The sequence below is a fragment of the Bufo gargarizans genome, chromosome 3, assembly GCF_014858855.1.
Source record: "Bufo gargarizans isolate SCDJY-AF-19 chromosome 3, ASM1485885v1, whole genome shotgun sequence".
NCBI lineage: Eukaryota > Metazoa > Chordata > Amphibia > Anura > Bufonidae > Bufo > Bufo gargarizans.
Window position 1 is genome coordinate 209,404,821 of NC_058082.1, and position 13,109 is coordinate 209,417,929.

Consider the following 13,109-nt stretch of genomic DNA (forward strand, 5'->3'; position numbering starts at 1 on the left):
TCCTCCCATCCCCTCTAAAACTCCACCTAACCTACTAACTGGGGTCTCCCTAAACCAAACCCCCGTCATGATGCCCTCCCCTAAGGCTACGCCCCTCAGTCCGGCCATAACTTTTACTGCTCTGTGGTGCAGTGATTTATTGTTAAGTCTTTTGTGACGTGTATTAGCAAAAAATTGAAAAAATGTATATGCCGCTCAGCGGTGTAGTTATTTTTTGTAAAGCCTTTTGTGACGTGTATTAGCGCAAAAAGAAAAAATACATATACCCCTCTGCGGTGCACTTACTGATGATTCAAGCGGACAGGAGTACTCCCCTGTGTAACTTCGATGTCAGCCAGTGGCAGCTCATGCATGACACCTGCCATTTGCTCAGACCTTTTGAGGATGCAATGTTACTTGTCAGTCGCCAGAACTACGGGATGAACAACATCATTCCACTGCTTCATGCTGTTACATATGGCTGGTCAATAGACTGGAGACGTGGCGCCTAGATCTCACGGCCACATGAGCCCTGTGGAGGCTGAATTGGAGGAGGAGGAGGACATTGGAGTACATGCAATGTGTAGTGAAATGGGTGGTTTTTCCACACAGGTGATAGGAGCGGAGGAGCAAGAGGGAGATGAGGAAGACGAGGCAGATTACCCAGGCAGTCAATGGGACCGCAAAAAAACGCAGAGGCACACAAGATTGTCATCCGCGTCTGTGCGTCCACGTCCGTTTTTCCCCTATCATTTGCATGGTAAACCTGACTTAGAGTTTTTTTTACTTTCCTTTATGTCTGGTGGTCCTCCAAAAATAAAGGAAGACACACGGAAACAAAAACGGAAACGGATCACGGAACAACGGAACCCCATTTTGCGGAACGGAACACAACAACGGTCGTGTGCATGAGGCCTTAGGGGGACATTTATCAAGTCTCTCACCACTTTTAAAGAAATGGAGTGAAAATGAGGTAAGGATTTCAGAGTAGTACACTTTTAAGTCTCATTTATGATATCTGAACTGTTTAAAAAGTTGCCTCTCCTTGCCTGGCAACCCCCTGTTGTACTTTGGCAGACGTAGGCTTGCACCACATTGCACTTGCACCAAATATATTATTACTGTTCGGCATTTCAAAAAATTTGTCTCAGTCTCACAAAGCAAAGACAGACTTAAAGAGGACCTGTCACCACTCCTGACATGCCTGTTTTAATAGCTTCATGTATCCCCCATGTAATAACAATTCTGGAACATCTATTCTTATGTCTGTATGTTGTGCTATTCCTTTATTATTTTCACTAGAAGTTATGAATGAATTGCTATTAGCCTTCAGTAAGGGTACAGAGGGGAGGTAACAAGTTGGGGGTGTGTACCTGCACAGTCTGAAAATGGCAGCACTGATTCGATACAGTGAGTTTGTGCAGGGACACACCCCCAACTTGTTACATCCCTCTGTACCCTTACTGCAGACTGCTAGCAATTCATTCATAACTTCTAGTAGAAATAATAAAGGACTGGAGCAACATAAAGACATAAGACTAAATGCTTCAGAACTGTTATTACATGGGGAACGCATGTAGCAATTAAAATGAGCATGTCAGGAGTGGTGAAAGGTCCTCTTTAAAATTAGCACCTAAACCAAAATGATGAACCATGGATGATGCATGGCATGCCTCTTCTGTTTGTGGTGACAATTTCTGTACAGCGCTGTGGACTATATTTGTGCTATATAAGCAACAGGAACAAAATATTATTGTCCAAAATATCTTACATCTATCAGGTGACTTTTGATGGTATAATTTTGATTTCTAGCCCCTATGTAGTCCTGGTCAATCCGTTCTATCATATAGACTCAATCAGCGTTGTTTGGTCTCACATCATACCTGACTACTTACAGGTTTTGCAGTCTTTTGCCATGAGATTGACTGCTCATTTAAAGGGAAGAAATTTAGTATCCGAAACCTCATACAATCCAAAGCACGTTTCCCGCATACTGCGTAAGACACCCACCTGTGTCCAGTCATTTCTGCACAAAACAGTTTTTATTCATGACAAAACTAGTGTTCATAGCTGATGGCGGCGCAGATGAATGCGTCCTCAAGGTGCTCTTCTTATGAATGTCATATGTTAATGTCTTTAGAAAGTGGGCATACTTAAAAGTAAAGCCGCATGATCACTTGTGGAAACCCCCTTCAGATTGTGCCAAAAGCTTCTTAACTCTCTAGGCTACAATTATACAGACAGCTATTAATGATACAGTACATCCCTCGAAGCAAACCGGTATTTCTTTTCTTTTTTTTTTTCTGAAAGTAAACTGGAAGACGAAGCATTAGGTATGCCTCTAGGTTGTGACAGAGAGTCAACATATATACATTAAAAGGGAGGGGGAGCACCCTGCGCTCACTGAGCTAACTAGAGTCTCTCCTCTACTTTCTCTAAAGCATGTGCTCTGCAGAGAGAGGGAGACAGCACTTACTAGGTTGCCGAAACATTTCACAGAGCTCTAAAGCTGGACTGTCACTGCCCCTCAGATGTCAAGGGTGTCACGAGGACTTGGAGTAAGCTTGGCTGCTGGCAAGAGGCATCCTCTAGGAAAACTCTGGATGCTCAAGACATTTTATGAGCTACACTGAAGAACACAACAGGTATGTCAATAGCCTGCACTGTGTACCTGCTATGGGACTAAGTAATGCATGGCAAAGGGTCACCTAAACATTATATTTGGCATCAGAATAATACGCCAATTTTACTGGTGGGACACAGAAGACCCTTCATGTTTGCATTGGAGGTCTCAGCACCTGGAATCCCACATGTGAATATTTTGTAGATTTATGTATCCGTTTTGGTGGAAATTATTGTCCAATTTCTTATCGGATTGTTATATTTGGAAATTGCACAGTTCATTATTAGCCAAGGTAAAGAAAGAGGACAGGTTACAGTATCAGTATAAATGAGGCTGTGTTCATGCTTAACATATACATATGATATATACTTTAAAAGGATGCCTCTGACGATGCCATACAGTAACGTCCATCACCATAAGATTCCATTAGAAAAAACTTTTTTATTTTTTGCATGAATCTGCAGGATGGAAATGCCTAGTGTACTTTTATATGCTTTTTTTCATCTCTGATGAATATCTTAAACGTAGGGCAAAAATCGTGATGTGAACAGCCCCTAAGCTATATGGTCTGCCAGTCAGTAGAGCATCACCTGTGGATTTCTTACCAATTAGTAGGATTATCATTTTACCAATTTTTGTATTAGTTTTTAATACTTTATAAGTTTAGAAACTTTTGTTTACTCTCAGTCGAATTGTTGTTTTCTTGAGAAAGAAGCCAGATCCACTTCACAGTTTAGTTTCCTATCCAGGTAAGGAAGTGCTGATCAGTACTTTGGCCGAGGTTGAATGAATGTGGGGAATTACAGCATGCAAATACAAGCCCTCAAGCAGTTGCTTCAATGATTTTGGAACTACTGTGTTTATAGACAGCTTATATATTCTGTGCATACAGATAAAGCCCTCGTGTAATCCTCTTTCATATACAAATACAGCTTAACTAAATAGATAGCACACGTCTCATCTTATATCTGTTGCCGTGTACGCTGTACGCTCTCAAAAAAACAAAAAGAGGACTGAAGGGTAAATCTTGATGCTGACATATGTATACCGATATATATAACATAAAGTAAGCAAGTCGAACAGGCGAGTGCAGATGTGAGGTAACTTTGTAAACATACGCACATGCCTCTTATATGTGCATTGGAGACTGAAGAAGGGTGTTATAAATAAAGTTGATTGAAATGAACAAATAAGTGCATATTCCTCGATGTGTTAGATGTAAATAAACCGCACTGGGCCGGTAGATGCGGCCTGTGAGAGTGGCATATACAATACCCTAGGAAGCCATTATCAGGCATTTTTGGCAGACAACATATACATTTAGTGAAGCCTAAGTCCATCTTGTTGTAAGGGACACTTTAACACCTTGTGTTGTCTTTGTGTAGAGTCATGTAGCCAGTTTTGTTTTTTAGCTTTTCCTCTTTGAGTCAGACACACATTCTTATCAAGGCTACCAGAGCCTTGTGCTAAAGGCGAGATAAACGGCAAGACAGCCAGAGGAGAAAGTCCATAATGACGTCATACTTTTTGGCAGGTCGCATCACTTGCCTCCTTCCACAACAGTGTGGCTAGGATAAGTCAGAGAAGAAAGCTGCAATCGCCATGCAAAAGCCTTGTTTCACATAAAATCTCATAAAAGTTCATAAATTTGTAATACTATATCTAAAACAGGTTTGGCAAAGTGACATCAAAGGAAAGCACTGACACATGATATGAGTTTATGCAGTGTGGAGATGTGAGGTCTAACTCGATTGTATTACTCCCTTTCATGTGTTATTGCTGTACCACAGAATTAACTTGGCTATACAGTTATTAGAGTCAATGGCAAATTGACCAGGCCAGCAGTAATATGGGCACAGATAGCTGGTCAATTGCGAATACGTTAGTATGGGCATGTTTATAAAAGTGTTATTTTCACCCCAATTTTGTGTCAGCAGGTGGACACCATATTATTTGTTTTAGTACCTAAACCTGAAAATACATTACAATATACAGATATTAAAACTTATTTTTACCCACTCCCCCCCCCCCCCCAAATAAAAAAACCCTCAAACTTAATATTCCTACCCCTCTGCCCCTCCATTAGTCATCATCATCAACAACATTTCTTCACAATATAATGTCGGCCCGGCTCTCCATATCTGTACAAAGGATGCTTGCTATTGCTTTCACTGTACTAAGCCCATTTATATTGTTACATTCAGTTTGTATAAGGCCTCCTGCACACGACCGTAGGTGTCCCGTTGCCGTATTGCGGACCGTATTTGCGGATCCGCAATACACGGGCACCGTTCCGTGTGCATTCCGCATCACGGATGCGGACTTATTCACTTCAATGGGTCCGCAAATCTGGAGATGCGGGGTGGTGCAGAACGGAAGCACGGAACGGAACCCTACGGAAGCACTACAGAGTGCTTCCGTGAGGTTTCGTCCCGTACTTCCGTTCCGCAAAAAGATAGAACGTGTACTATCTTTTTGCAGAACGGCCGGATCGCGGACCCATTAAAGTGAATAGGTCCACGATTCACTGCAGCCCCACGGTCAGTGTTTGTGCATTGTGGACCGCAGCACAGCCACAGGGCACACAAGTTCGTGTGCAGGAGGCCTTAGTCACAGTGTTGTGACAGGATTTGAACTCACAGCCCAGAACTTTAACCACTACACTATATAGCTGGTCACACAAAAAATAAATAAATATGAGACTTCTACTATATAGGAATACTTACTAGTAGTTTATTTATATTTTTTAAGTGAATGGATATGCAGCTATATAGTGTAGTGGTTAAAGTTCTGGGCTGTGATGCAGAAGCTGTGAGTTCAAATAATTTTTCAAAAATAGAGGTTAAATTAGATTTATATACCATATTTTTCGCCATATAAGACGCACCATAAGATGCACCTAGGTTTTTTAGGAGAAAAATAAGAAAACAAATATTTTAAACCAAAAGGTGTGCTTTTGGTGGGTTTTGAACTAATGGTGGTCTGTGGATGACACTATTATGGGGGATCTGTGGATGACGCACTGTTATGGAGGTCTGTGGCTGACACTGTTATGGGGGATCTGTGGATGACACTGTTATGGGGATCTGTGGATGACACTGTTATGGGGATCTGTGGATGGCACTGTTATGGGGGCATCTGTGGATGGCATGACACTGCTATGGGGGGATCTGTGGATAACACATATATAGCATCTTATGCTATGTGTCATCCACAGATCCCCCCCATAACAGTGTCCCTGTGTAGTGAATGACCCCCAATACAGTGGGTGAGGGTCGGCATCTAGTTTTGTAATGGCAGCGGGGGCCCGGTGCAGTCACTGTCAGGTGGCGGCAGCCTAACTCAATACATCACGTGTCTGCGCCGCCTGCTTCATTTATAACGTGGGAGGAGCAGGCACGTGATGTAGCGAGTAACGCTCCTGCCTGTCCGGCCTCCTGCCTTCTATGGAAGATTGTAGTAGGTACTACAGGCTGGATTGCACATGATTTCTATAGTTTAACATTGCCTACAGGTTAGATATGATTACTACAGTGAGCGGGGCCCAGTGTAATAGAATACAGTGACTGCACCGGGCCCCTGTTGCCATTACAAAACCAGATCCGGCCCCCAGCCCCTCCTCCCTCCTCGCTGATACACCTGCTTGCCGGCCGTACAGCATCGCTGCAGCGGTGTATCAGTGTTAATTGCAGCATTCGCCCCATAAGACGCATTGCCATTTTGCCCCCACTTTTGGGGAGAAAAAAATGCATCTTATAGGGTGAAAAATACGGTATTTCACCTTTCATTTTTCACAGCTCCTTTGGAAAATGAAAGGTGGAATCCGATTGGTTGCTATGGGCAACTAAGCCAGTTCTAATTTACACTAGTTTGATAAATTTCCCAATTTTCTTTCCCCTTGATTTATATGGAATCTGTGAGAGATGAAAAAGCTGTGAACTGTTCAGATGCCATATTATGGAGGCACGTAACCTATGCATTGGTGGCTATGGAGCCAGTGGCACTCTATGTCCCATAGTATGGTTCTCCAGATGACACCACTTTTCACAGAGATTTTGCCCCGGAGGCAATCATTATATGACAATACCAGGTGTTATCGCCAAAGTACTCAGTTGAAATAACCATGGGCTATCTGTAAGGTAGGGGTGAGTTTGGTCCTCCAGTTATAGCTGCCCTTTGTAGCCCTAGGTAATACAGGGGATTTCCAAGTTGGGAACTTTCCTCTACTACATTCCTATGTCCAAAAATATTTAAAGTGGCTCCTTAATGCATACAACCCATTTGATCTGTAGAATAAGAACATCCTAGACTAAAAGTTCCCTGGCACAAGTGTCCACCTAATTTAAAAACACAAAAATTCCCTTTTGCCATTTTTTAAGTGTAGTGCCACTGTTGTTTCGCCAATGACTGTCCATCGGAAAATCCACCATAAGCCTTGTAGATAAATGCCATACAGTTTTGGTGCAGTCGCTGAATTTGTTTTTCCCCTTAAAAAAAGAGAAATACAAGTTTTATCTTCATGTTATGCTTGTGTTTAGGATCTAAAATGCACGAAAATGCATAAAATGCACAAACTTCAGAAAGCGAAAAATGGCAGAAGACTTCATTCGCTTGCTGAGAAAACAACAGATGATAATGTCAGATACAGAAGGAAGGCGGCATAATGTAAATAAGCAGTGACAGCTGGCACAAAGAGGCCTTGTTTGAGTGGGCATAAGATGCTATAAAAGCAGCTACAAAACAACATTTTATAAAATGTGAGAAATGAACATAATGTAATTTTTGAAACAACAGAATGTATTTTTATTAAGTGGTTGTAAATTAGCTTGGCAGTTAAACGTCTAAGCCAAAATTAACTAATTCACATACTTTTTTTGTCATAGAACTAATTCTATCTTGTATCAATCAGATTTTATTTTAAAGGGGTTCTGCACTTTGTTTAAACTGATGATCTATTGTCTGAATAGATCATCAGATTCTGATCAGCGAGGTCTGACACCCGGGACCCCCGCCGATCAGCTGTTTGAGAAGGCAGCGGCACTCCAGCAGCACCGCGGCCTTCTCACTGTTTACCGTAGGCCCAGTGACGTCACGACTAGTATTACTGGCCTGTGCGGGGCTAAGCTCCATTCAAGTGAACAGAGCTTAGCCCCGCCCAGGCAAGTTGATACTAGTAGTGACGTCACTGGGCCTGCGGTTAACAGTGAGAAGGAAGCAGCGCTGCTGGAGGGTCCAGGGTGTCGGACCTCGCTAATCAGAAGCTGATGATCTATCCAGAGGATAAATCATCAGTTTAAACAAAGTGCAGAACCCCTTTAAACATTTTCAGGCTAGACATGTGATAAGGATTTCCTGTTATGTCTATGAGGCCATATGCACCCAAAGATTAATATGCATTGATGGAATCATTCTGGGGAGTTTCCATTCTCATCTACTGCGATGCCTTGTTATGAGACACTTGTCCGATGCTCAAAGATATCATGTACAGAGACTATGGTCACCAGGGGTGGACTGGGAACTTAAAGTAGCCATGAAAAAAAATACTAAAAGTGGCCTCATTTTGTAGTTGGGTCCAAACTGATGGAAGGCAGGGCCAGCAATACCATATTGTGGCATAATATACCACCCCAAGAGAAGCAAATACCACAGTCCATCACAAAACACAGGCAGCAGCACAAAATACATCCCCAAAATACATCCCCACTTGAGGGCCCAGGCAGCCACCTGGGCATCGGTCCACCGGGAATATTCCCAGTAAGGTCTATGGCCAATCCACCCCTGATGGTGGTATACAGAACATTATTAATAACTGTGGGGACAGAGGCATAACAATGTACATAACTAGGGTTTTGGGGTGTAATGCCAAGCAGCACAAATTTAGCTGTTATCTTATTATAGCAAAGATGAACTAGGCTTTAAAGGAATTATCTATCTATAGGCTCTGATTGTTAAATACCACACGAGTGCCAGTACCAATCTCTTTCCTGGACTGCAGGCTCTTTGCCCACCTATATTACATCATTTATGGTAGGAAATACTCTTCAGCTGGAAATTAGCAACCAAAGCTGTGTTTTGTATTTGAGTGCAGGCGCTCCTGCTGCCGACTTTCTCACTGCGCCTGCGCCGAAGGAAGGAAGCCAGTAGCAGGAGCGCGTCCTTCACTCACTGCGCCAGCGCCGAATACTAAACGGGATGGCGCAGGCGCGGGATTAATGGGACACTGAGGAGAACTCGGACGTCAATCAACTGTACATGCGCGTGCCAAAATGTGAGAAGACGGAGCCTCTAGGTTCTGCAGCAGCGCCATACTAGCACCTAGAGGCTCATTAGCATAAAAGTATTTATTTTATTAGAACGGCAGCAGGTGGGGAGTTATAAAGCATACTGTTATGTACTGCTGACATTAGCACATCGCTAATGTCAGTCAGCTACATAACGTAATATCTTGTAATATCTCCTTTAAAGGAAATCTGTCACCAGGATAATCGCTATTAAAGTAAATACATGGCCTAATAGCACCTAGTACCTCATTTCTAGATGTGCCTTTGTTTTAGCAATAGATGTTTTATATCTTCTGAAAATCCAGTTTATTTAGTATGCAAGTGAGCCGGTAAGGTGCCCAGAGCGGCGTCACTCTTGCAGAAAGGAGGCCAGGCACGCCTCCTGCTAGTGCCCAAGCCCGCCCTCATGCTGGGAGCAGGGAAAAGGGGGGCAGAGTTATGGCTTGAATGTGATGTAGGAGGGGTGGGTGGACACATTGGGTAAGGAGGCTTGCCTGGGCTCCTTCCTGCAAGAGTGACGCCCATCTGGGCACCTTACTGGCTCATGACAAAAATGGACGCATTCAATTATATGGGGGCAGTCTGTCAGTGACAAGATAGAACATGCTCTATTTTTGGACGTCCGTTTTTCAAAAAACTGCCTTGTGAATAACCCTATAGACTACCATTGGTCTTAAAGCAGTTATATGATTTCGTGTGCATGTAGCCTAACAGTTGTATGGTGACAAGAGTATATACACCATAGTAGCTTCATTTTTACAATATTCGGTATAATAATTAAATATAATTGTCTAAACTGCTACAATAATATTTTATTAGTATATTATTCTTACCGCACTGTGCTTTACAGCTTAAAGTGCTTCACCCTGGAAGAATGCCACAGACAATGAAACAAATACCACCTGGCATTTAAGGAACTATATGGCATCATTTATTATGTTACTCATTCATTAGACAGGTTCTTGCCTATATTTAGGAAGAAGCATTTGCTCAAAATTATAGTCTTCAATCAGGAAATTCTGCCTTCCAAAGGCTATAAAAAAAACTTAACTGTACAGAAATATTATGTCAAATATTCAAAGAAAGTACCAAAATACAGTTAGTACAACATAATAAAATATTATTGTAGCAGTTTAGAGAAGTTTGTTTAATTACTATGAAATATTGCAAAAATGAAGCTGCGTTTGTATATATACTTCTGCTCATTTAGCAAGGAATAAAACTAGTAGCTGACAAAAACAATTCCCAGACAGACCATCAATAGGAATTAATGGCAGTCTTAAAAGAGTTGTCCGAGATAATTAAAAATCAAACCTCATTTGAAATAAGTTACAATGTACCTTCAGCTTATCTAAGCTTCAGGAAACGTTGCTGCTTTATTCTAGCGTGGCCCACTCCTGGTTTTAGTAAGAATATTGAGACAAAACTGTGACCACATAAAGATGTATATTTCTAAACCATTATTATTGCTTTTTGAGTTTTTGATGGTTTCCAGACCATGGCAGTTCTCCCCCAACTAAATATCCGATTAGGTTAAAAACAGACAAACCTATGTTTCATAGGTCAATGTAAAATCTGAGCAGGAACAAAAGATTAGCCATGTGATGCATGTCTTTGAAACAGGAGATGGAATAGTTCATGAAAGATTTTTTATTGCATTGATAGGTAACAGTAATGTGATGCACTTCTCCAGAGTTGCTCTGGGTTTCCTGGGGTTGTAGTAGTAAAGATGCTGTAAAATTGAGAGATGCTGAACTTTTTTAAATGTTCTGTATACTCACAAACTTTATGAAACAAACCGTTTGGTGTCCATAAACGGTAGTATCTTAGCAGGATTTCCATAATGTTCAGTCTTCAAGGGGTTGTCTCACTTTATCAAATCACATTTATTATGTAGACAATGTTACACTTACTAATGTATTGCGATGGTCCATATTGTCTCCTTTGCTGGCTTGATTCATTTTCCCATTGCAGTATACACAGCTTGTATTCAGGGGTTTTGGCCACTGCTGCAGAGCAGCTACGAGGTGGCCGTATAGGTTCTGCTGTGCATGCTCGCCTATGCATACTCCCATGGTCCTAGCCACCAGAGAGACAGATGCTTTTTCCTATAGTGTGCAAGCACAACCACCACTGCTGGATTACGGGGTGGTTGTAACCATGGAAACAAGCAGTGTATAATGTAATGGAAAAATGAATCCAGACAGCAAAGGAGGCAATCACAATACATTAGTAAGTGCCTTGTCTACATGATTAATGCCATTTGCTGAAGTGACACAACTCAGGTACTTATATATTGATGACCTATTCTCAGGATGGGTCATCAATATCTGATCAGTGGGGGGTCTGCACTGATAAGCTTGTATGAAGAGACCACTGCTGTGCTAGTCCAGTGACGTCATATTTATCGGTCACATGGCCTGCCTGCAGCCCAGTCCCATTCAATAGGTCATTAATATATAAGTCCCGGAAAACCCCTGTAAAGGACTATAAGATTGATTGTCAATTTTTGGGATAGGCAGTTTGTGCCTAGCACCCCGACCAGGTACCTCCGTCAATAGATGCTCCTAGTGCTTCCCGAGGACTCCAAGCACTCCACTTGACACCGTAAGCGCCGCAGACCCCACGAACTGCCGAAGCTTGGTTGAGGTCTCACCGTCTCCTACCCCCCCCCCCCCCCCCGGACCTACGACAAGGCTCTAGGCTCCAGTGGGTGAACCTCTCCTAAATCCAGAGAGCAGGAACAGCTCTTACAAGAGCTAATAGTATAGCCCGGGGAGTATAGCAAATCTTCAGCGTATAGCAATCCCCAGTGTCGATCAGTTACCCAAACACCAGCCTCAACATGATGAAGGGTAAAAACAGGAACCTCTTTATTGAACACACAGCATTGACTTATATACATAAGTCAATGTCATATACTGTCATATACTGAGGACATGACAATGTCATATATATGTCATATACTGAGGACATGACATAGCAGCCAATCCTGTACAGTTTAAACACAAAACTAACCCTATTCAACAAACACAATGGCATTGTCTGTGAGGCAATTAACTAACACACTGGAATTGTCTTTGACGCAATCAACAAAATACAATTACCAACATAATGGGCTAACTTAATCACTCACAGACAGAAACCACACATTTTTCCCAAAACACAGAAAACACCTCAAAACCCTACATATCCCCATAATGTATACATCCATGGATAGCTCTGATCTGGGTGAACAACATATCCAAAAATCACCCAGATCCAAGCAGGGGTTCCCAAATTACATGGAAGTCACGGTCTGTCTTCTCCTTCAAAGTTAGTATGGGCCATAATCCTGGGGCAAGAGGCTGGTAGCCAGGCTTCTCCACCACCCACGGGCGAGGTTGGTTTTGTCACACAGTTAGTATCAGATTGGTGGGGGTTTCAACCCCCAGCACCCCTACGATCAGTTAACCCAAGGAGCTGTTGAACTCCAGAGAGCAATGCATGCCCTTCATTGTTTACCAAACACAGCTCAATGCACTTTATAGTGGTTGTTCTCGGTATAGCAGCTCAGTCCCATAGACTTGAATAGGAGCAAAGCTGCATTAAGCTGCATTTCCAAGCAAAGCCACTAGCGATTAAATTTCCTTTGGACACACTAAGAGCATGGAAGTTACATCAGTGTGCCCAGCAAAATGTTAATGGTCTTAGTTCTGGAAAACGAATTCGGAATCTGTATTATGAATAAGAAAAGTGATTTCGGAAATGATACAGCTACCATTACTGAAGGATTAATGGAGACTTAGGGTACTTTCATACTTGCGTTAGAGGAATCCGGCAGGCAGTTCTGTTGCCGGAACTGCCTGCCGGATCCGGAAATCCGTGTGGAATCGGATACCATTTGTTTCCGGATCCGGATCTTGACAAATGCATTAAAATACCGGATCCGTCAAGGTCTGCGCATGGTTTTTAGTAATCCATAGATGACTCCTGAACTCTGATAAGGAACCAGCGGCTGTGTGGTAGCAACATATAGGACTAGTACTCATTGTTTTAACAATACTTTAACAATCTACAAGGACTTCAATGCATGTGTTATAGATAATACTGGTGTCCTTCTGAGTGGCAGAGGGATTTTTGGGTCACCTTAAAGTCAAACCTATCTGCTATTTTCAGTTTCCATTTTGGTTTTGTGACTTTAAAAGGGTTTTCTAGGATTTGACATGATGACTGTCCTTAGGGTA

General features: G+C 42.3%; 1 protein-coding gene across 1 annotated transcript in view; it reads left to right on the top strand.

Annotated features, from left to right (window-relative positions):
• The first annotated feature begins 2,406 nt into the window (after window positions 1-2,406).
• EDAR (ectodysplasin A receptor) overlaps window positions 2,407-13,109 on the top strand; it is a 111,831-nt gene continuing 101,128 nt past the window's right edge. The window contains exon 1 of the mRNA XM_044284807.1: window positions 2,407-2,624. The gene's annotated coding sequence lies outside the window, so the exon portion shown is untranslated. The remainder of the gene's footprint in view (window positions 2,625-13,109) is intronic.